At 41.3% G+C, this 23,167-nt stretch overlaps 1 long non-coding RNA gene across 1 annotated transcript; it reads left to right on the top strand.

The window, feature by feature from the left end:
• Window positions 1-8,824: 8,824 nt before the first annotated feature.
• Window positions 8,825-18,344, top strand: LOC147653918 (uncharacterized). The gene is made up of 3 exons (XR_015284053.1): window positions 8,825-11,281; window positions 16,211-16,321; window positions 18,153-18,344. It is a non-coding gene; the product is annotated as an uncharacterized LOC147653918 (long non-coding RNA).
• The last annotated feature ends 4,823 nt before the right edge of the window (window positions 18,345-23,167 follow it).

The following is a 23,167-nucleotide window of genomic DNA, read 5'->3' as shown; positions in this document are numbered from 1 at the left end:
GATCCTGCTCCTTAGGGCTGCTGCTCAATCTCTGGGCTGTAAATCCCTGTGTGCCATGCAAATAACAAGGGATCATCAGATAATCTCTCATGAACCTAATGGTGCTTCAAATAGCTGTACAGATTATGGTTCTTAGCAATGCTGAGGTTTTGCTGTCCTAAGTATCACCTGCTAATGGCCCCTCCTGTTCACACACTGGTGATCACAAAGCGGACCATTGTTTTTACCTGCAGAGCTGGAATTTAATGACATTACAACTGTAAGGAAGACTATGTGATAAATAAAGTGGAATACCATTTCCAGATTCTTTACTGCTCCTCTTCCTTGAGGAGGAAGTGTTCAGAACATATTTGGGATAAAGGAGAGCTTTGCCAGGCCGGTTGTAGTTTTCCTTTCCGGGGAAGCACAGGCGGATTTGCCCTCAGCAGTCCTCTCCCATTATATGCTCAATAACAGACTGAAATAGGTTTAATATAATTGACTTAGCATTGTGGGAGGATACTTTGCCAAGTGGGAACTGGCTTGTGCCAGCTTAAAAGGTCATTGCTCTGTAAGAGTGTCCCTTCACACACTATCTGCAAACACCGCCTTTGATCCAGTGTAATTGATTTTAAAGTCTGATAGTTTGCCAAGCTGATTTGTAATATGAATTACTGATGGGAAAGATTCTTGAATTCAAATGTAAGTGGCAAAACATCATCAACACAACCAACCTTTGTCTGCAGTCTCTGCCTTCCTTGTGTTTAATTAATGCTTTCCACAGGAACTGGGGGAAAGCCTAGAAGGCAATTGTGGAAAATAAAGGCACAAGTGGGCAATTTGCCTGCTACATCCCTTATAAGAGAAGACAATGTCATGAAAAGCCACTTTAATTAGCAGCAGCTATGGGTCTGTTTCCCATCTCATACAGGTAATTATTTTTTGTGACTTTATGTATTTACTTCATCTTTTCCTGGATTACACCATTTTTGCTGCAGTTAAAATTATGCCTAAAGTCCTCGTGATATGGGGAATCTTTTGAGTAGGAAACTACCTAAAAGCATGCAATAATTTGGAAAAAGAATAAAGCACACTACAAAAAAAACAAAAAAAAACAAACCAGCAACAAAAGAGTTTCTTGAAGACTAGAATACAAAGAAGTGATAGAACAGTTGCCTTGTAAGAGTGCAATAAGAGCAAAATCTAGGAAAATGCATGGGGTTGGCTGGCGCTTGCAGGAAGGTCATCAGGTTTATAAAGATCAAGTGAGGCTGGAAAAAAATCTGTAACATTGGAGAGAATAATTTCATTCTCCACATAGAGCAGCAAATACAAAAAAGGAAAGATTTTGCCTTATCTGAATTTCAGTAAACCCTGATATGTGGTAGAGTGCTGTGCCCTGAGATAATTTTCCTGCACCTGAACTTTGAGGGTGAAGGTGACAGGTAACTGCAGATGAACTGGTGCAGCAAGTGAGAAAACAGAGCTGTAATAGTAGAGGGAGACTTCCATGGTCTGCTTTGAAGTTCAGTGCCTTGTCTGCATTGTTGCTCATTATTTCCTTCCCATGAACTGCAATATGCTTAGACAACCCTCCCAAAAATGGGTCATGCAGGAAGGGCACTGCTTGCTCCTGTGTGCTGGTTGGTTGTTTAATTCTGAAAGGCATTGAGCAGCATGAAACTGTGAGAATTATAATGAAATGGAGCAATCAAGCAAAAACGTGGGCCCATTTACTTTTGTCATCTTCTATTAGTGTCCTTATTAGTGGTGAGTGCTGCATGATTCTCTTGCTGTCATAGCCCAAAGGTGACCCTTGGGGGTCACTTTAATAGCCAAAGGAGTGGATTGGCCCAAACCAGAAATATCTTTTAAGGATCATCACTGGCACTGAAAATGGCTCCAGCCATGATGTGTGGGTTTGCTCTAATTGCTAAGCTTAAATTTCCATTGGTGTTTAGAGAAAATAATGATAAAATAGATCTTTATCAATCAGTGTGATGGATGTACCTGTTGTTTCACCTCATGTCTCAGTAAGGGGGAGGAAAACTTTCAGTTGCAAGCTGTTTTCAGTGTCTGATGGTTCCTGAGCTGAATTGCCAGAGGGCAAAGAATTTGGTCTCACAAAGACAAGTTATAGAGAAAGAAATAATGAAGAATAATATGTAGTTTGATAAACTGAGACACATGGTCTCTTGTATTCTAAGCCTAAGAAAAGTTTTTATGCAGCCTGTAATTCAAGTCCACCATCAGATTATTGACAGACTCAGGGACCTGGTAAGATAAGAAAGCTGAAAAGAAATAAAATGTTTCTCAGGAAATATTCTTGAAGCAGGTGCCTCACTTCTTTCCTGTACAGCATGATTTCAGTTTTGATGCTCTCAGCTAACCACATGTCATCTATTGCAAGAAACTCTTGTGACATTCAGAGCAGCCAGACATATTTGTCTCCAAGCATTTAGCCTTGTTCTGTATTTTAACCACTCACACAGAAATGTTGTGTATTAAAAAATGTCATGTAAGCCATGAAATCCTCATCTGAGATCTTCTAGGAAAGAAAAAAATATGTAACAAAGGCTATCTGCTGAAGCTAGGACATGTGCCTCCAGCCAAGGAGATGGCACAGATGTGTCATTTGAGAAAATAAAGGAATCTTCTGATGTACTCTGAAGATCTGTGCTGGGGTTTGCCCTCTGAGAGCCATTGAAACTCTGTCCTGTTGCTTCCCAGCCTGTTAAGGTCACCAGAATTAGGAATTTTTCCTCCCTGTTGCCAAATCCAAAGTACTTTTAACAAATTCAACTAAGAATGCCTTATCCAGCTTCACCCTTCACTAGAGCTGTAGAGAACAATAATAATCTTTTCTAAAGCAGTGCACAACTAAGAACTTTTCTGCCACACTTCCACTATTGTGAAGGACTTGGCAAGAGAAGAGTATTGTACCATTTCCCCCTATTTTTCTCAATTTTGTTTATCTGGTCTTTAGCAGTAGTAACTCTGTCTGCCATAAGGACTGCTTTCCTTGTTTTCCAGGTCTGTAACTTAAAATGTCAATAATTTTTAGTTCAGTTTAATTTTTTTCTTCATGAAATTGACTATAAACCTGTGATTTTGAACTATATTTTAGTACTTTCAGTTTTACTTGAAAAACATCTTTTTCTTTTAAGCTAACCAGGTTTGGTCTGAAAAGATAGAGGGATAAAGAACTATTAAGAATTGTTAAAAAATATTACCAAAGCAGGACCACTACCCTGTCTGAGACTAGTCAACATTTCCATAAAGATTCAAATGCAATACAGTTTTCATGTCCTTTTTTAATGCTCTCCCACTGTCCTCTGCCACAGTGTGCTTCCAGAGCAGGAGCAGCATGTATGGTCTGCTGTTGTTAACTGGAGTCAGTTCAGCCTAAATTACACAGCTTCTAACTCCTGCTTGTTCTACTCTTACAGATATAATGCTCATAGGATGACTATTCCTATTTTTCTTACTTAGTTACAAAAATTAATGCTCCAAAATGCTTCAGGGAGAAAAAAAAAAACACTTTCCAGGAGGCTCCAGAACAGACAAAAATACCTAGTCCCTTGTTTAGATGTAAAAGAATTGATTAGAAGTGATAAATTATTAGGTCCAAATATATATTTATTTGTATCTACATTCTGAAACAGAATAATTCATGTTAAGCCAGACATTATGTTATAGAGGTTGGAAAAGCAGGCATTTATAACCCTATCGGAGGACACACACATGAATCAATGAAACTCCAAGGTATCTGGGGATGAAGAAACATTAAACAGGTTTTTTCTGGGGCTGAGCCCTTGTGGGTCTGTGTTTAGCTTCTCTGAATAGCTGGAGCATCTCAGGGCTGCTCTGATGTGTCCAGACAAGTGGCAACAGCCAGCATTTGTGACCTTGGGAGGAGGGAGGTGGTCAGGGCTGACTGACTGTGCTCTGGAAGGCAAAACTGTGGTTTTGGACATCACACAAGTTCCCTAAAGCAAGAATAATTTTCATTTTCTCTTTTGTTCCTTTTACAAAAGTTTTACTTCAAAGGTCCTTCTGCTTAAACAAGTGTTTGCACAGGAGGAAACATTGTTTTTGTCGTGGGCCCAAACTCTTTTTCATCCTCTGGATGGATCTGGGTCTGATGATGTCTGTGTTTCTGGTAAAGTCCATAAAAAATTGGATGTGGCCTTTTCTTTCTTCCAACGGGTGCCTGGCAGAAGTATTGTACTTGTGAAATCCATGGACTTGGCACAACACAAAGGAGCTGTGCACCAGCCTGGACACATTTCCAGCCTAGCAGGCAGTAACAATACATTTGTTGTGCTTCATCTATCCTTGGATTTCACAATGATTGACAGCTTGTAGCTGCCATCTGTTCATGGAAAATCTAGTTATTACAAGAAAGCAATTTACTCACAGAATTTGAAAGGAGATTCTACCCTACTGCCTTCATTGTTAAGATGCAACACACTGACATGATAAAAAATGTGGTAGCCATCACTTTAGGATTTTCTTTTGTATCCCTTCATGGAATAATCCATCTGCCCCCAGGCACTTGCACAGAACTGTTTCAAAAATGCTGCTGTGAGGTGTTAGTAGGTGGGGCTTCATGAAGCTATTGAGGAATAACACAAATGAGATTCCCTTTTTAGACAAAATGTGAATTTGAGGATGCTCATAGAAAAGTCCATTTTGTGACTGATGTCATAAGTTTTTTCCCATCCATTTATAATCAAGATGAAGACAGATTTGTAACACTTGGATAATATCCTTCTCTTAAAAAGCCTTTTCTCTCTCTGTGTGGGTGTGAGCCTATTCACAGCCACAGTGACCTCTTCTTCAAAGTGGCCACCAATTTTAGGAAGACTTTCTGAAGTACTGATGCATTTCACAACACTTTATTAAATCTGGGACTTAAGGAATCCTTAAAACATCTCTGGAATGATTAGAGGTCAGAAGGTCAGCTCTGAAGTCAGACAACGTGTGTTTCTGTGAGCACTGGCCAAGAAAAATAAAAACTAGGAATTGTGCAGTGAGTGCATAAACCAGCTACAACCCATTTGCAATTGCCCAGGGATCACGGGGAGGGGGGGAAGAGCTAACCTGGAAAAGACAGGACCTGATAAAATAGCAGAGTTGAGTTAGACCAAAGGAACCCAGCTGGTGTGTGCCCCTTTGTTAGGAGCATCCTGGGAAGAGCAGAGGCAGCTTCAAAGAGCAAAAGGCAGAGCAGAGCCTGGGGGAAGTGGAGCCTCCCAGCATCATGTGGGGAGGGAGGAGCTGCAGCAATGCTGCTGCCAGGGGGCTGGAAACTGGTTATCTGCCATCTGAGAGCCCAGCCACTGATCACCAGTATTGGCTCTTCTTATCAGAAGCACGATTTCAGGCCAAGATTACACTCACAGGGTTAGAAATGTCTCAGCTGAATGGTTCTTTCAAAAATTACTGGTTTGTCAAAACTAACACTCTTCATGGAGATTTGTCAGTTCAGAGAAAATTGCTTGGAACAGTAATGAGAAAACTTTGAAGAAATCAGGGAATTTGATTCAATTCTTCAATACAGAATGTTGTAACTTTTCTGTTTCAAAATGTTTGCTTCATTCTTTTTTCTTATTTTCAGAAGTCTTTTGAATATCTGCTGACTTTCAATTAGACTGAAATATTTTAAATCTACAAAATATTTCTGGATGATTAATTCAAGCTTTTTGCTTGAGGTGGTAGCCTTTTTTTCTCTTCCTTTCTACATCATTGTATTCCAAAATAGAAGAAATGGTAAAATTCTGTGTGGGGAGAGGGGAACACAATCAACTCCTTTTGCTCCAGATTACATATTTGTCACAGACTTGGCAAATGGCTCTTCACCTTCAATGATTTCCACCAAAATATACATTTTATAGACACCTGAGAAGATGCAAGCAGACTTGGCAATATTCCATTCTCTTTTTCTGTCAATAAATGTCCCAGTCTGAAACAGAAATAGTTTTGTGTCTAAATCCTGGGTTGTTATTATGAAGTCTGCATGTAGAATTAATGAATGTTCATCTGGGAGCCCCCTTAGTAAGCTGGAGAAAGCCACAATGTCCTATCAGAGCCACAGTGTTTAATTCCAGAAGAAAGTAATAGTAAAATAACAAGATTTTAGATAGAGTGCAAAAGAAGAACTGTTGAATTTAGACCACCAAAACTGCTCACTGCTTTGCAGAGATGGGTCAAGGAGTGGGGATTTCCTTCTGCCTGGGAGCAGGAGTGAGATCAGCTCATAATCACATCTGCACTGAACTTCAATCTCTCTGGTATCCCATGTGTGTTTTACAAGCAGGGAAATGATTTGAAGAATATGCTGACCTCATCAATTTAGGAGTATGAAGAGTCAATCCAATTTTAGGGCTGTTCATTCCCAGGGTGTGCAGGAAATGGTATTAACTTTCTACAAAAGCTGTCTCAGGAGCTCTAGTAATAGCCAAAACCTTTTACATGGCATGATGCCATCCTAATTAACAAGAAAAGGCATTGGGAAGAAGTTCTGCAGAAAACAAAACCAGGGATGAAAACTGGCAAGGAGAAAGATGCAGAACTACATGTTGCCTTAGAATTCCCTCTACTTCCAAAAAAACCATCTGTGCCTGAGCTTGGCACAGGGCAGGAGGGATTCTCACAAGTGCCTGGTCCATCAGTAGATGCTGGCAGGTTACACTGGGAGTGAAGGCACCTAGGATAATATTTGCTGTGCTGCTGTAGGCTTGGTCCTGTGCTAACAGGATGCAAAATGATGCAAATTACCTGGTCCATGCCAGGGGACCCCTCTGCAGAGGGAAACAAACCCATTCAATTCCCTAAGCAACCTGGCAGCCACAGCCAGAGCTCCATGGGGCTGGGACCCACCACTAGACAGCAAAATATTCATCATCACCACCACTGGGTAACAGTGGGATTGCAGTCCCACCCTGCTTCTGTGCCCTGCAGAACTGCCACAGGTGTTTCACCCCAGTGAAACCAACTTCTGTGGTAAATGTTTCACAACAGGGTTAAGTTTCAGGCTAGAAAATGCACTTCAGCTGAGAGAAGCTGGAGGTTACACCAGCTGAAAGTCTTGGCAGAGGAGCCTTTTAGTGCAATAAAAAATGAGTTACTTCAGTCATTTATTTTGCTTGTTTTCAAAGTGAACAGTATTTTAAGCATTACTTTCAACATTATTTTAAGTGGTATTTGCAAAAGATAGTTTTTTGGTTTTCACTCTATGAAATGTTAGGATATGACAGAATTGATATTTGTAGTCTCAGTTTTAAAACCAAATTTTCTTTCTGGATTGCTGGAAGTTTTCAAGATATTTCTGGTCTTAATTTTGAAAGGAGGCTCTGTTTGTTGATGGGGGGAAGTAAAACAATTTGAAAGAAAATATATTGACCATTTTTGTCCTGACCTCCTACATTCTATTCCCTTTTCTCAGGGATCGATCTACACATTTTGCCATCTTAGTTGACAGGAAGAATAAGAAAGATGATTTACCAATAACCTCAGTATTTTTGTAGGCCCATATTTTAATGCTCACTTTCATTTTCTGAAATGAAATTTTGTGATTTTTTCTCTTTCCACTAACTCAGGTATGAATTTTTCTGTGGCCAACATGGTTCAGGAGCAGTAGCCTTCAAGCCATGATGCCAGTGGAGATCCAGAACACCTGGCTTTGCTGTTGCTGGGCTTTAAGTTTCTTCTCCAGACAATTAGGAAGACTCACAAATGGAAGAAAACAGCAGTGAAAGTTGGGCTGACATGTGGAAAATTGGTGCCTTTTGTGTAACCAAAGAAAGTATGTCCTGTGTTTTCAGAACCTCTTAAATAAGTGAAAAAATGGAGCTGAGTTGGCCAGGAAGACTAATTGAACTTGGTAGGAAAACAAGGCTAAGGAATGTGCACACAGTTGTACCAGCAAGTTTGAAGGTTACACAAAGGAGGGAAACAAAGCGCTTATCATAATTCATAATGTGAATTACTATTCAAATACAGCTGGGTGTATTGGTAATGAGTGTAACCAAACCCAAAGGTTTTAAAAAAAATGCAGCAAACCAGCTGAACCAGCTGAGAAGCTGAACCCTGATCATTCAAGGAAATGGACCTCTGGGGAGGGCCGGGAGGGGAATTGGCTTTTGGGGGCAAAACAAGAACTGAGCTGTGAGATCAAGAATTTTTATACAACAATATGACCAGAGAAAAAAGGGGATTTCCAGTCTCTGACGTTTCTGAGTCAGCTGAGCTTTGTTGAAATGTGGGGACACGGTATTTATAATAGCATAATGGCATAAAATGCTCCAGGTGCCAGCAGTTGTGCTTGCTGCAGTCCTACTCTGTTGAGTGTTGCACGCCTTAATTTGTTTTCATTTCTACTAATGAAAATAAATAGCAATGAGAACTCCAGGGAGGGTAGGAAGAAACGGCATTTATGTTTCAAAGCTCTGCAGCCCCGCTCTCTAGTGTGCAGTTGCAGTGAGAGGCAATGTTCATGCCTTGTTAAATAAAAAACAAAGAGTAAAAGAAGAAAACAGAGCTGTTATACCAGAGAGCACAGATTCCATCTCCTATTCACCACTTTACAGATTCTTTGCCGTCTATGGCCCGAGGCTACATGAACATGCATATCTGAATTTTAAATGCAATAGCTGAAACCTTTCTTTCCACCTTGAAAACACTGACAAAAGCATCACAAAATTCAGCCTGAAGTTGAAAGGTGTGGGAAGCTCCCTAAGAGCTACAGTGTGCTGCCTGCCTGCCAAACAGAAGAGCTACTGAGCCTCCTTTTCTGTTCCTACATTTCCAGAAGAGAATCAGACTTGAGCCTGGTGAGTTATTATGGAGGGCCTCAAGTTGTTGAATAGCAGCAACCCAGGGCATTCATCTGGCATCCTCCATCAGCTCCTCCAATTAGGCCCTGGATAGGGATCACTGAGAAACCTCCAGCTCTGTTCTGGCTGCTAAGAATGTCAAGAGAAGTGGCAATTGAAAGCCTTGTTTGCAATGGCAGAGGGATTGCTGCTTGCTGTGCAGGCCGGAGTGCTCCGCGGGGCCTGGAGGGGCCTGGCAGGCACGAGTGGAGCACAATCCCTGGATAAAGCCGTGGGTGCCTTCCCCTCACGGATGTCACACCACAGCAGATGCTCAATAATTCATCCCTGAGACAAGCAGCATGTGGGGTCAGCCTGGAGCCAGCTGTCACCCTTCCCCAAATTGTAACCTCACCTGATTTACTGCCTAAGCTGAACTGAGCCCCGCTTATATTTGGCTCTGAAAGCTCTTTAGAGAATTCAGAATAATTCAGGGAGCAGTGGTGTGGGTTCAACAGTGAACGTTTCACCCTCCCCAGTTCTGGATAATATAATGTTTCAGCATGGAGTTAGGAAGATACTGGTGGGAGCTGTCCTTCAGAGGAGGTGTTAGCCCCTCTCTGGGAAAATCCACAGAAAACTTGCCCAAGAGAGAGGTGCAGTGCAGGAAGTTCAATATATAGTTGTCACTGCTGTTCTCCAAAACACAATAAAAAGCAGAAAAGCAGAAACTGCCTGCTCCACTCCCTGACTGCACATAACAGCATGACCTGCGCAATAAGTCTCTCCACCTTTGCTCTGTGTTCAGCCTGAGGAACACATTCTCTGTCTCAGTGAAGCCCCGAGTTTTCCCTGAGTCCACACAGTCATTCTTTTAACACCTTGTACTTCGATGTGAAAAAGTAGGTGGGAGTAAGGGGAGCTGACCTCCATCATTCTGTGATTCTGTAATCTTTATCTATTTGCATTCCTTCCATATTCACTCCTTCGTGCTCTTTCTTCTCCTTCCCTGCTCACTTTCCTTCCCCACACCGTGCTGACATTAGAGATAAGGTAACTCCATCTCAGGAGCAGAGTCAGTTCTTCAGAAGTCTTCAGGCTCACCTTCTGCTTCCCATTCTTCCACAGCTCCTGCACTGTCATAAATGACAGTGCACCAGTGCGTCTCAAAGCAGCCTCTGGCCACAAACCTCTGTGTGTTCTCCTTCTGCTGCTGAATTTCTAAAGATTTAATAACTACCTCAGCTTTCTGGATGAGCAGTTGCTCTTCATGACAGCCTTTAAATCAATTCCACAAACAGCAAAGTGAATAGCTGCATCTAATAACCAGGTGTCTGGTATCCCACCCAAATCATGGGATTTCACTCTGTATCAGTGATGTGCTTGTCTTTCTTACCTTACATTTTTTATTTCATGGCAACTGAGTGAAATCCCCCATTTGTGGAGATAGGACCACCTCAGAAATGTCCTTCCCATGGCTTGGAGATACAGCAGGAGAGAGTGACTCAATCAGCACTTGGATCTCATGGAGCTGTCACTGTACTGGGACCTGAAAGAATCAAAGGGGCTTTGGACAAGGCCCTAAGGCTGGCACCTGTTGGAGCATCCTGGGTCACAGAAACAAACCACAGGGAGTCAAAAAATCTTTAGGCTTGAAAGTCTGGTGTGATCACACAACTTTCTCCTACACAGAACAGGGAACTGAAGCAGAACCCACGTTCTCTTGCTTTTAGTGTGAAGAACACTATTTTGTTCTTTTAGGCAAATAAATATCCTTATTTTTTCTTTTCATAGCATGCTGCTTCATGCACTGTACAACAAATGAAAGTGTGTTGGATAGGAGACAGTGAGAGACACAAAAATTGAATTTTAATGCTTCCTCCTGTTTTGCAAAACTGGTTTCTCTGAAAAATCAGAAATCCTGAAGTGATCTACTACAAAATTACCCAAGAAGCCATCACATTGCCACTGACACCCAGCTGTGCTATCAGAGAGCTGATATCCTACATTCTAGAATGGTTATTCTTATCTGCAGGTAATGCAAATCTCATTTAAATATGCAAACAGACTGGGGAAAAGAGAAGTACTTCAAGGATTCCAAACACCTGAAGTCTCTCAGCCTACTCCTTGTTTTTTGTTGTTTTTTTTCTTTCTTTAAAGTTTATTGTCCCATTTAACCAATATAGAGAAGCAATAAGAGACTTTCAGAAATATTGTTCACCATCAGAAAAAAACTGACCTGTCTGGAAAGCTAAAACCATATTCTCAGTGGGAGAAAATGGATACAGAAAAAAGCAGCTGGGCATGAACTTTGCAGCAGTTTTACTCCAATCCAGTGATCCATAAAAAAGTTGCTGCTAATGTGGATTTGCTCAGTGTACACAAGGCTGTGATATTTGGAGTGCTGAGAACCTGAAGTCAACTTTTAATGTTATTCAGCAATTTGGTAATGACTCCTCTGGACTCCAGGAGCTCTTTGGAAGGTCAGATGAATGTAACCTGTATAATCAGTACAAGAGTTTGGCATGAATTTTTGAGAAATTAATATTTTTCAAATTATAAACCATTTTATGTTCCTGATGAGTTATACTAATTGTATATTGATATGAATATACATACATACATACATACATATATATATATATATATACATATATATATATATATACACACGTGTACAAATCAATTATAGCTAAAGCATTAATATATTCACAGGTGTAGTTTTGTTTTGCATCCTGAGATTTACCTAAGGAGGTGAAACAATTCTTTATTCAGACGGTGTTAAACCATTAATATTTTAACTCAAATTAGGGGTTTGATTAAAAAAAGGGAGGAAAACAGTCCCCAAACCAGATACTTCTCTGTTTTCATAGGTCTTTTATGCAGGTATTTCACTCCACAGGTTTTATGACAAGTTTTATTATGGCACAATGTTTGCAAAAAATTTATTTAACAAGTTTATAAACCCTTTAAACTGAGGGAGGGGAGAGATAACATTTGGAAAATAAATGCATGGGTATCACAACTTACTATCACACAGTGCCATTTCTTTAAAACAGTAAAACTACAAACCATAGTGAGAATAACTTAGAGTGACAGAGATGATCAGAGTGTAAAGCTACAAAACTGTTTTATCCCTTGGAATCTGCAGGAGAGAGATCCTAGTGACACACCATGTCATGAATGATAATTATTTTTATTCCACGGAAAGCCAGTGATTGGAGATATGACCTCTATCACAAAAACACCTGTCTGGGTAAATAATTCTACTCTATTATAAATAAAGAAGAAAGTGATGAGGTGCTTTCAATCAATTTTTAATTGTACCAACAAAAATGGGTATCTGTCATGGTGATGTGAGGGGAAGGACAAAGATCATCCTATCAAGTTTGTTCACTGGAGAAAAAATATGCTTTTAAGTGGTGCTCCATCATTTCTTGCTGAGCCAGCCTGCCTTTGGTGGATGACTGAGTGCTGATTTTTTGGAGGGGGAGCAACTCATTATGGCTGGCCCAGCTCCCTGTGTCAGTACTGATAGCTTCTCACCAAGTTTCATGAAGAACCAGAAACCCTTGGTTTTAAATCCAAATCCAAATGCTTAAGTGTGCTTGAAATTATAATTGTGCTCCTAATATTCTATTGAACCTCTGCATATCTTTTTTGTTCTTTTGTGGGTTTTTTATGGTTTTGGTTACTTGTGGCAGTGCAAACTAAATTTCAGCCTTTGCAGTGGAGGTGTTTGCTGAAGTCAGGCACTCTGACCTGCCTCAGTAAGCCAGGAAGGGAAACACACAATATTTGGAATAATTCCTCTGACCAGTTTTAGACATCTGAATTAGTCTGAGACAATTCTCATGTGAGACATAGACATTTCTCCCCACCAAAACCAACAAGAAGGACTAGAAAGGGTGGTTGAAACCTCAGTACATGCCTTAGCAATGTTTCATTTGACCAAATGATTCCTCCCATATCTTAAAAAAAAAAAAATGCCCCCAGCAAAAAATGCTACAGATTAGATGTGCCTAGAACACAAGATTACTGCAGACAGACTGAAGTAGGCGCAGCCTGGCTGCTTTCTGTGGCCTGTGAAATTAATTTAATTAGGCAGAGGAAGGAGATGAGTGCAGAGAATTGATGAAGGCTACAAGATACGGCCAGGTCAACACCCCAGGAGGAGCACCCTTGGGACAGCCCTTACTGTTCCTTCATTTCAAATGAAATTCCTTCATTTCAGCTGTCAGGCTGCCTTTCATGGACTTCTCCTGGTTTTCTCTGACATCCTTGAGCCAGTTTACTTCATTTTTGTACCCATTTCACTCATACCCAAGAAGAAGATGTGATTTTCTTACAGAGGATACCTGTGCTTGTAAGGATGAGCTGAATTTCTTCAGAGCTTGAATTACTTTTGAAATTAAATCAAGGAGTTTTACTTTGGAGTTAGAGTTGGAGCTGTTTAAGCCCATTTATCAGCAGCTGCAGGTAACAGTGACCTTTGTAAATACAGTGTTGTCTGGAGGATGGAGGAGAGGAAGCTGAAGAGACAGGGAAGAAAGGATCTTCTTGAGCATGCAGAAGGAATTAATCTGGCTTCATGTTTCAATGATGATAGAGTCCTTTTCAATATCTTTTAAGGATGTTTCATAAATATTTCAGTATTTCTATTTAGTTCTGAGTGCTAAAACAAATCCATGTGATTGAGGACTTTGTACTTTCCCTCTTACTTAATCTTCTCCTGTTCATCTTTTCTTTTGAAAAAAGACTTTTGCTGACTGCATATTCTTTCCCTTTAATATTTTGCCTCCTGAGAATTTAAAATACAAATACTTACTTCTTTCAGTAAACTCCTACTCTGACTTCAAGCACCTTCCATTGCAGGAGAACAAACAAGGAGCTAAGGACACACCATGCTTCTGTGGCACCCAGTCTTGTTTAAGGAGGGAAGGATATCTTTAAGTAGGGGAGCATTTCTGTCTCAGTAGTGTCTGGTAGTTTGAAAAATGAATGCAGCTTCTTCAAATACTTGTTATTTCCAACTCTTTGAAAATATATTATCCCCAGTATTTAACTGGAATTTTGTCAGATTTTATGCATGCATTTTGTGGAAGTTAATAAACAGCTTCTCTTAAGAAAAGAAAAAGGCCTCTAGAAAATGTAGTTAGGAAAAGATCAGGAAAATTGATAAAGTTAAAAAACAAAAATGCAGCAGGCTCAGGCATGCCTTGTAAGCACAGTCATTTGGGCATAGCTGCAAGGCAGACACCAAACAAAAGGTGCAGAAAACTGGAAAAGTTTTATTTCTGGAACAATCTGGAAACGTGAACAGACCTCAGAGGCTGCTCCTTGGCTTGCTCCATGGTCCTGAGTTCGTTTTTCCCCAGCACTTGGTGGTCCTCCAGGAAGGACATGGAAAGCAGGGAATGGAGCAGGACTACATCCTGGCTCCTCTTTGTTTCCGTGTTCTGGGGACAAGGGAAAGATCATTATCCTAAGGAAACATTGCCTTTTATACACAGAGAGACAGGATTTTCCATTTCTCATACAAAATTAGCTATATGACCTTTCTTTTTCACAGTGATCCATATTCTTCTGGGTAGGAAGTCTGCCTTTTATCTTGCAAAGGTTTCTTTGGAGCACTGTGAGCAAATAAGAACAAGAAGTCCAGATGTTTTCTCCAACAGGTTTTAGCTGTGTTAAAAAACCCCAACCAACTAAAAAAAAAGAGACAAAACTTTGGGACAGTTTCTTTTAAGCATCAGAGAAAAATGAAAAAAAAAAAAAAAAAAAAGAGAAAAAAAGAGAGATGAAAATAGCTGTGGAAATTTTCTACACAATTCCAAAGAGCATAGATTGGGGTTTTATTGGTGAATCGCGATATAATGTTTGCACTGTTTTTTCCTCCACCACACCTAAGGTTCTATAAGGTTTTTTCTAAGATATGTAAAATATGTCAAGTAAGTCCCACCATCACAGGACACTTCACTGCACTCACTGTCCTCCTTGGGAGAAGACAGAACAGGTATAGATATAGGTATAGGTACAGGTATAGGATGTGCTGTTAATGAGGTGCTGGAGGGCACTTGGGCACAAAAGGTCTGTTGGAAGAACCTGGACAGAACAGAAGAGAACTTAATGTGTGGACAAGAGAGGGATCCTGGAGCAGATATTCTCCTGCAGTGAGCTATAACAAGGCTATAACGTCAATAATCTGCATGCTAATGAGTCAGAAACCTTCAGATTAAAGCTTTCCCAAATGAGCTGTGAGACAGCTTTATTGCTGTCAAGTAGGACAATTTTCTTAATACTCATTGATAGGTTTTTTCATGGAGAGGTTCTGACTTCAAAATGAATCCTTTTTTTCCAGAAGGAGAAAAAAAGTGACTTTTAAATATTTTTTTTTGTGTTGTTGCCATCATAATCTTTGCTGTTATGAGGATTTTTATATCTATGAAAAGGTAAAAAAAACCCAATATTTTTTATAGAGCTAAATTTTAAAGGTCAGTGCTGAATTTTGAAGTTACTTTTAAGCTTCATATTTTTTCTTTCATGCTGTGACAAACAAAAAACCTCTGAATGCTTTGAAAAACAAAACCATGTCCAATTGTACATTTTCTCACTGAAAAAGTCAGGTTTTCCATTCTAATCTCCTTCTGATTAGCAATGACCACAGAGTCTTAAGCATAAAAATTTAAATTTCAGGATGAGAATATCCTTGAAGATACAGCAGGAAAATTTCATTTTCAAAACCCACATTATTCTTCAAAGAAGTCACAAATTTCATGAGTGCAGTGGTAATGGTATACCCTGGACTTGGACACAGATCATACATAAATATAACAATCCATGTCCCAAGTGTCCCAGTTTCAGCAGCCAAACTGGACAAAGTATATGTTTATTCCTTACCATTTAATGGTACTAATAAGGTTTAGAAAGAAGATGTAGGACTTATTTCAACTGGTGGGTCTTGTAGGGTCTTTGTATTACTGGGATGCATAAAACCCACCCTGGAGTTTCCAACAGTTGATTATTTTATCCCAGGTTTAGGGTACTGTTCACACACTATCCCTGGGTTTGGTGCCCACCTCCAGGGAATGTTCACAGCCTGAGGACTCCATGCTGAGGGGTGAATTTGCCATCATCTATCAGCAAATGCACAAGAGCACCACTTACACCCATCCTCTCTAACTGCCTGGATTCACTGGAGCACTGAATCCTGGCTATGGCCACAGATGGAATACATCCCAGTTCTGTTTCTTAGGCACAGGTACTGGATTAGCACATCTCACTGTTTTTTGTCCCTGTACTCCAAATAACCAAGAGCAAGCACAGTTAATTACTGTCTCTCTACTCAAAGTAACCGAGCATGGTTAATTATTTTTTAAGGCTCATTACAACAGAAATCCCATTTTTTTCAGACAAGCAAGACAACTGAGGAGTGAAAGCTGAAAATTCTCATTTTGTCTTATTCACAAAGCTCGAACTCTGCTTCCTTAGCAACCCTTTGTGACCTATGAACTGCAATCTTGGTGAGACAGTAGAAACTTAGTTCTGTTCTTGTATTGTGATTGGATTTCAAACCTGTGTGTAAGACTTTTTTAACTGTCTAGCCTCTGGTAAAATAAACTGGAGTAATGCAACCCCTTAGAAATGGAAAAATTAGCAACATCTGGATAACTTGAATGCAATATATTGTGTCTGCGGTTTTCGACAAACTTTAGCAATCTATCACATTTAACGGGCTCTGTAACAATTTCTCCTGTCAGAAGTACATTGAAACTGCAAAAGATCTCCTACATCTTAGTTAAGTATCTAAAATACTCAAACATAATTAGGAAAAAAACCCTGTACTACGTGAAACAAGAAGCCTGCATCACAAGAAGATTAAAACTTCATTATTAAAACTTAAAATTATCTCTTAGAGGCAATTTTAGAAAGACTAAATATGAGATTAATTTAGATTGCACACTACCAGAAACACCTACATACATAACCTAAGTGACAGAAAAATAAAGCAAAACTGGCACCCAGGTTGGCTGGTACCAATGTATCATGAGTCCATGTGGGACAGCAGTGTGAGGTCAGATCTGGAAGCTCAGGAGCTCACCCAAAACTGACACATCAATATTTGTGTGCAGTCTGGAGATGAGGCAAGATTTTGTGGCAGTGCAAATATGGAGATGTGCTGAAGGCACAGACTGGCAAGCCTAGATGTGTCCTGACCTCTGGCTTGAGCTTCAGCTGGGTTACCCTCACCTCATGCCACATTTCTAGTGAAAATTGGAATAGTTTATTTTTGTCCCTTGAAATATGGGGAAAAAAATCTGACTTGCCTGTCTATCAAGGCCAGGTTGGATGTGGCTCTCAGCAACCTGGTCTAGTGGAAGATGGCCCTGCCCACGACAGGGGGTTGGAACTGGATGAACCTTTAGGTCCTTTACAAACCCAGGGCATTCTATGATTCCAGGATACATGACCTTCCTTTATTTTCTACCTGCTACTGCTCTAACACCTGCCTTTGGAGACATCCAACAGCATGTCCCAGTGGTTTAAAAGGTTCCAAAGAGATTCTGTTACCTGGACTCAAAGTAGTGTCAATGTGACCTCTGGAGCTTTCCTGCCCTCCAGCCCTTCCCCTTGCCCAGGTTTTGGGGTAGGGGTGCCAGCCAGGGGAGATGAATGCAGCTCCCCTTTGAAATAAAGCATTCAGCATCCCAAACCCCTGTGGTAGCTGGCTCTGCTCTGTGTGCCTTTATACAGGGCTGTCAAAGGCATCGAGCAGCAGGGGTAACTGCCTCCTTGTCATGTGGGCTGACAAAGACATAACGGCATAAAATTGGTTTTTCTCCTCCGTTTTATGTGATAAAGGTAAAGTCTCTTTGCTGACAGCCCCCCTACCAGATCTGTATTGTTGCTAATTTACTATTTCTATCACAGTAATGTGCTGGCTCTGTGAGAGATTGATGTTCTCTATGCAAAGTGCTCCTTGTAAATAGAACAACAAAGAGACATTCTGCAAGCACTTAAACGTAATAGTAAATGCTTTCTACTCCACATGTTACTTGGTGCATTTTACTCACATTTATCTACCATGTCTCAGTTGTTAATGTCTCCAGCACTGCAAACGTTTAGGAATGGATTCCCACCTTTCTCCTCTTCCTCTAAACCTTTGCAATAAGTTTGATTCTTCTCCAATATTTAAAATTGCCTATAGGGAAAGGTGGAGCTTCTGTCTGGGGTGTTTGAACAGCATGAGGATGCCTTGATTCCCTGTCCCATGCATAGCAGCATAGCAGGGAAAAAAAGGACTATCACTGTCTTAATTCTTTTTTTTTTTTTTTTTGTCATCCTCCCCAAAAGGCCATAGTTGTTAACCTGTGAATCTTGGCACTTGAACAAATCTCCCTCCTCCAGCTTCAGATAATCCAAGATTCTTAAAGTTTTGAAAAAGACTTGGGACTACAATCATCTGCCACGTGTGGAAACCCCAGGAGATTCTTTCAGAAATGACCTTTCTGGACATCGATTAAACTCAGGTTCCATTTCTTTCAACTACATTGAGTTCCTATTTTTGTTAAGTCCTTCTTCTCAAGGCTCAGCTTTGTAGTGTGTCTCCCCAGCCTGGGAGCAGGCAGGGCTCCTCTGCTCTGCCTGCACAAGTCAGTTCTGCTCAAGCTGCCCTGGGTCAAAGGTAAGAGCTCAATAACTCTTCCCATCTCTTGCAGTCACAACAGGTTAACAAGGCCATGCAGACTACCCCCATCTCCTGCCTTCCACTCCTGAGCCACGGGCTGGGCACAGCCTTCAAATGTGAGTTATGATTCAGAAAGCCATTACTAGGAACTCGTAACCTCAAGTACACAGCTGCTTTGTGCAAAGGGGAGGTATGGAAAATAAATGTATGTTTTCCAAGAAAGCACAGAAAAAAGATAATTGGCAAGTCAGTCATGGCATGGTTCAAACAAAGGCTATCCTGTGGCTGGCTTTGAATTTGCTGCAGGTAGTGAATTTGTTTTCACACAGAAAAAAAAACAAAAAAGGAAAGTAACCTTCTGTCTAATTAAGGATATATTTTGTGGTTAAAATGGGAGCCTGTTTACAGCTGCTGCATAAATGCATAATGTGAACAATTTCTCTCTTCATGTGCAATTTTTACAGAACAAGCTCAGTGCAGGGTAGGGTTCTTAGGGGTGCCTGAAGTGAGGCTGAGGTGAGACAGAGCTGCCTGACTCCAGAGCTGAGATGCCAAAACCCTTACTTAAACTGTGGGGTTAAAATGCTAGAAACAGTTTGCACATGGACCTTCAGGCTCCAGGGACTTGGCACTCTGTGTGATCCAGAACAGACCCAGACAGCACCAAATCTTTTAGCACCCTATTTATGCCCAAGCCTATTAACAGCCCATTGCAGTGTCCAAGCCCTGCTGGCAGTGATGCCCTGTGGGGGCACTTGTAGCACATGCTGTCCTTATCAGACTTCCTACAAGCCTGGGCAATCTGCTGTAGTGGAAGGTGCCCCTGCCCATGGCAGGGGATTGGAACAAGATGATTTTTAAGATCGTTTCCAACTCAATCTGTTCCATGATTCTTTAAAAAATGGTCACTGTGGCTGTTTCTTTTCAAAATGGAAAGTGGGAAAAGTGTTGTCACTTCCCAGCCGTTGCTTTATGCAATATTTTACAGGTTTGACTGATCAATATAGGGAATGGAAGAATGTGTTTCAGGTCCTCCTTGTGCATTAGGTGTCCCTAGATCGATGCTGCACATCTCTCAGGTGTGGAGTAAACAGAGGTGTGTTTATTCTCCCTTCCTGAAATCCTGACAGACCACTGAGGATGCAGGAGACAAAATGCCATTCAGGAGTCTGGATCTATTCCGTGGCTTGGGCATGTACCTGTAAAGGAGAAAGCCTTTTCTCTGCTCCCAAGACCACATCAAATTTCTTAAATAAGAGTTCTTTGGGTTCTCATTCTGGGGCACATTTGAGATGCAGCAACCTGTGCATGCAACCTCTGCTGATGGAGCTGACTTTGTGAAGAAGTCACTTGGATGTGCTGACATGTGCTTGAGCCATCGTGACCTGCCTTGCAAGTGACTCTGATTTCCCATGCAGGTCCTGAGATACTTCCCTCAGATGGCTGGAACAACACACCAGCAATGCCAAGGCTGTGGGTTTGGAGCTCCTGAAGAACGGATATTACTCTGTTTTGATGCTGGAGAGTGCCAGGGCAAAGGACTCTGTGTGCCTGGCCTGTGTTTCCCTTAGCCAGCCTTTTACAGCCACTGCTGGAAACAGAACAATGAGCTCCACAAAGCTTTGTGACCCCATGAAATGCCATTCTTGTGGGACTGTCCCCATGTGCTGCAAGGAGCACACCTGCCATGGCCTGGGTGAGATTCAGCCCTGGCTCTCAGGCAGTAAAACACCACACTTTGCAGCAGTTAACTTTTAATCATTTATTTGACTTGATCTTTGTTCAGTCATGTCTGTAGGGAGAGGCAGATGAAATAACCTGTAATACACTAGAGAGAGTTGCCAGTCAGCTCCCATTTTAAAAAAAAAAGGATTTATGATCTCTTGCTGCTAACAGCTCCATCACCTTGCTCACCATCCTATTGTGCAGTTTATCAAACTAACCCTGCTCAAAGTTCTCCACTGCAGTTATAATCACTCATACTTGGATCAGGATATATCTAGCTGCAATGTGTCATTATGTTGCAGTATCCAGACTCTGTTTGGGTTTTCCTCTTTTTTTTTTTTTTTTTTTCCCCTCATTAGAGCTATTAAAACATGAATTTCAGAGAAAATTTCAGAGAAAATAGCTCAAAACCTAAGTAGGTTGTACTAAACCTGAAGCAAACATCAAAGTCTGAAATTCTTCCATCTGATGCTTTCCTCCACCAACTGAACTGAACTGAACTTGAACTGTGGGGTTTTGAGGTCTTCATTGATCCCCAGCCAGAACTGAACAAAGGAGAGAAAGAATTTGTGGTTTCTGGCTCAGCAGGGCAGACTGGTTAAAAACTAGAATTTCTAGCAGGGTCTCCTTTGCTTGGACTTTGGGTGCAGGGCTCTGCATGGCAGTGCAGCTCCTCAGTTGGTCCATTCCCTCACTCCAGCGTTTGACACAAACCTGTTCCCCTGCCTGGGATCTCCCTGTACAGCTCCACAGGTGCCAGGAGGGGATCTGCTCTGCAGGCACTCCAAACACCTTCATAAATAAAGCTCTGAGGCAGGGCTGGGTCTGCCTCTGCTTTCTGGTGCCCGGTTCTTGCTATTCACTTCTCTAAGTAGAGGTGCCTCCACTGGAGCACGGCATGGTTCCGTGATTAAACCTGAACATCCCTGATGTGGGTGTGTAAAACTGGACTCCCAGGGTTGTTTCTGCCACACATTTTGTTTTTTTTACCCGAGCTTTGGCAATACTTGCATTCCTACTGTGCTCTGACTTCTCCCTTCAACGTGCCAGATTTAGAGTGATGAGGGAGTGGGGATGTGCTGGGAATGTGAGATAGGAACAGAGGCTAAAACTTGACTTTCTCTACTGGTTTATTCCACTGTATGATCCCATCCATTCATAAATGTTGTTTTTCTCAGTTTTGACTGGTTCCTAAACCCTGTTAGCTCTCAAGCAGCTTTAGTTTTATCTCAGCCCATTGTGGCAGGGAGCAGGAAAATGTGGTGGTTTGTTTCCCTGGAAATGTTCTTTTGCTGTTCTCTTCAGGCATTAATATTATGTGTTACAGCTGTTTAAAAATTCAGTGGTAATTATGCACTCCAGCAGAGATGACTTCATCAGGATGAGGGTAGAATGCTCCTTTTTTAGCTCATGTCAGGGCAGGGAGATCTCTCCCACATTACATTTATTCTGGGAATACAGCTGCAGCCAGGCCAGGGCTGCACCTACACCTGGCCCTGGCTCAAGACTGCACTGGCCCTTCATCAGAAGGGATGAACAGCAGTTCCTTCACAAGCCCAGCTGTACTTTTGAATTTAAACAATTCCAGTTATAAATTCAGCAAGAGGATTACTAAATGGCCATAGTGGTCTTTTCTACCATAATTTCTTCCAAAATTCTCTCATATAAACCCAGAATTGATGACATTGCAGTATAGATCCACTAATTTATTACCCTATTATTAACTCCTAACTGCTACAAAAAAGAGTGGTCCCACTTATTAAGAGAAAAAAAAGTTTCTTATTGCTTTTATCACAAGCAAAAGACCATTAAACTTCAAAACAGAAAGGCAGCCTTTCCCCTGTAGAAAAACTGATGTGGTACAGACAAAATGTAATGCCTGTGAAGGAAGTCAGTTCACTGCCTAATCCTGGGCTCTAGGCAGCTTGCTGTGATTCATGAATTCACTCTTGCCTTCCAAACCCCATTTGTTTCTTCAATCTTCAAAAGTTTTGAAGAGCTACTTCCTGCACCAACTAACTAGCATTGCAGGGAGCCAATGATTTCCTCCTGCTCCCATTGGTAATAAATGTTGATTTTTTGCACAGGCACTGCACTGATGGGGCACAGGTTTAGAACTCTAGGGAAATTCAGGTCTTTAGCACAAAGAGCCTCCTGATGACTATAAAATCATATTTTGGATAACAAAGCCCTTCCTAGCAAAGCAGCGCAACCAGTGATCCTGCCAGTCAGGGTACGTGTCCCGTGTGAGCAGGCTCTGCTCAATCCAAAGCACTCAGGAAGAACACATTCACTGGTTGTCACATTTTCAACCTGTTTTCTCAGTTATTCCATCAAATCCCAGCCCGTGGTGGTGGATATTGGCAGACACCAATCAATTCCTGCATAATACCAGCATTTCTCCTCACTTGCTGAACTTCATCACCCAGCTTCAGGGTGTCTGTTGCACTGCAGCTCTCAGCAGTGGAGTGAGGAAAACATCTGCTTGTGGCTGTTGAAAATCTGGTTTATACTGGCACCTCAGTGAACAGTGGAGCCTTTGCACCATCACAGGGGCACAGACACAATGCCCATTTCGAGGTCACCATTCAGTGGTTCCAAGCTCTTCTTTAGTACCCCAAAATGCATCTGTGAGGTTGCCTCCAGGCTTTGCAGTGTTCAGTCTCAGCACAGTTCGGTCTCAGTCTCTCTCTTGCAATAGAGACAGGAGAAAACAGGGTCAGGGAGTGACCAGACAGGCTCAGCTTGTGCCTTAAGTTTCTATTTTACTAAGTTAATTTTCAATCTAACTGTTCTGCAGGAGGGTCATTATCAAATCAGCTATTTCCTGGAGACAGTCACAACAGTTACTATAACTTTCACATGATCCGGGAGACCTCACTGTGCCTGAAAGTTCCCCAGGGGAGCAATACAAGAGCTGCAGAAGTCTTGGGCAAAAAGATGTTCCTGACTGTTT

The sequence above is a fragment of the Cyanistes caeruleus genome, chromosome 3 (assembly GCF_971803275.1).
Source record: "Cyanistes caeruleus chromosome 3, bCyaCae1.hap1.1, whole genome shotgun sequence".
Taxonomy (NCBI): Eukaryota; Metazoa; Chordata; class Aves; order Passeriformes; family Paridae; genus Cyanistes; species Cyanistes caeruleus.
Note: the sequence above shows the minus strand (reverse complement) of the source record. Positions and strands in the feature narration are given on the sequence as shown.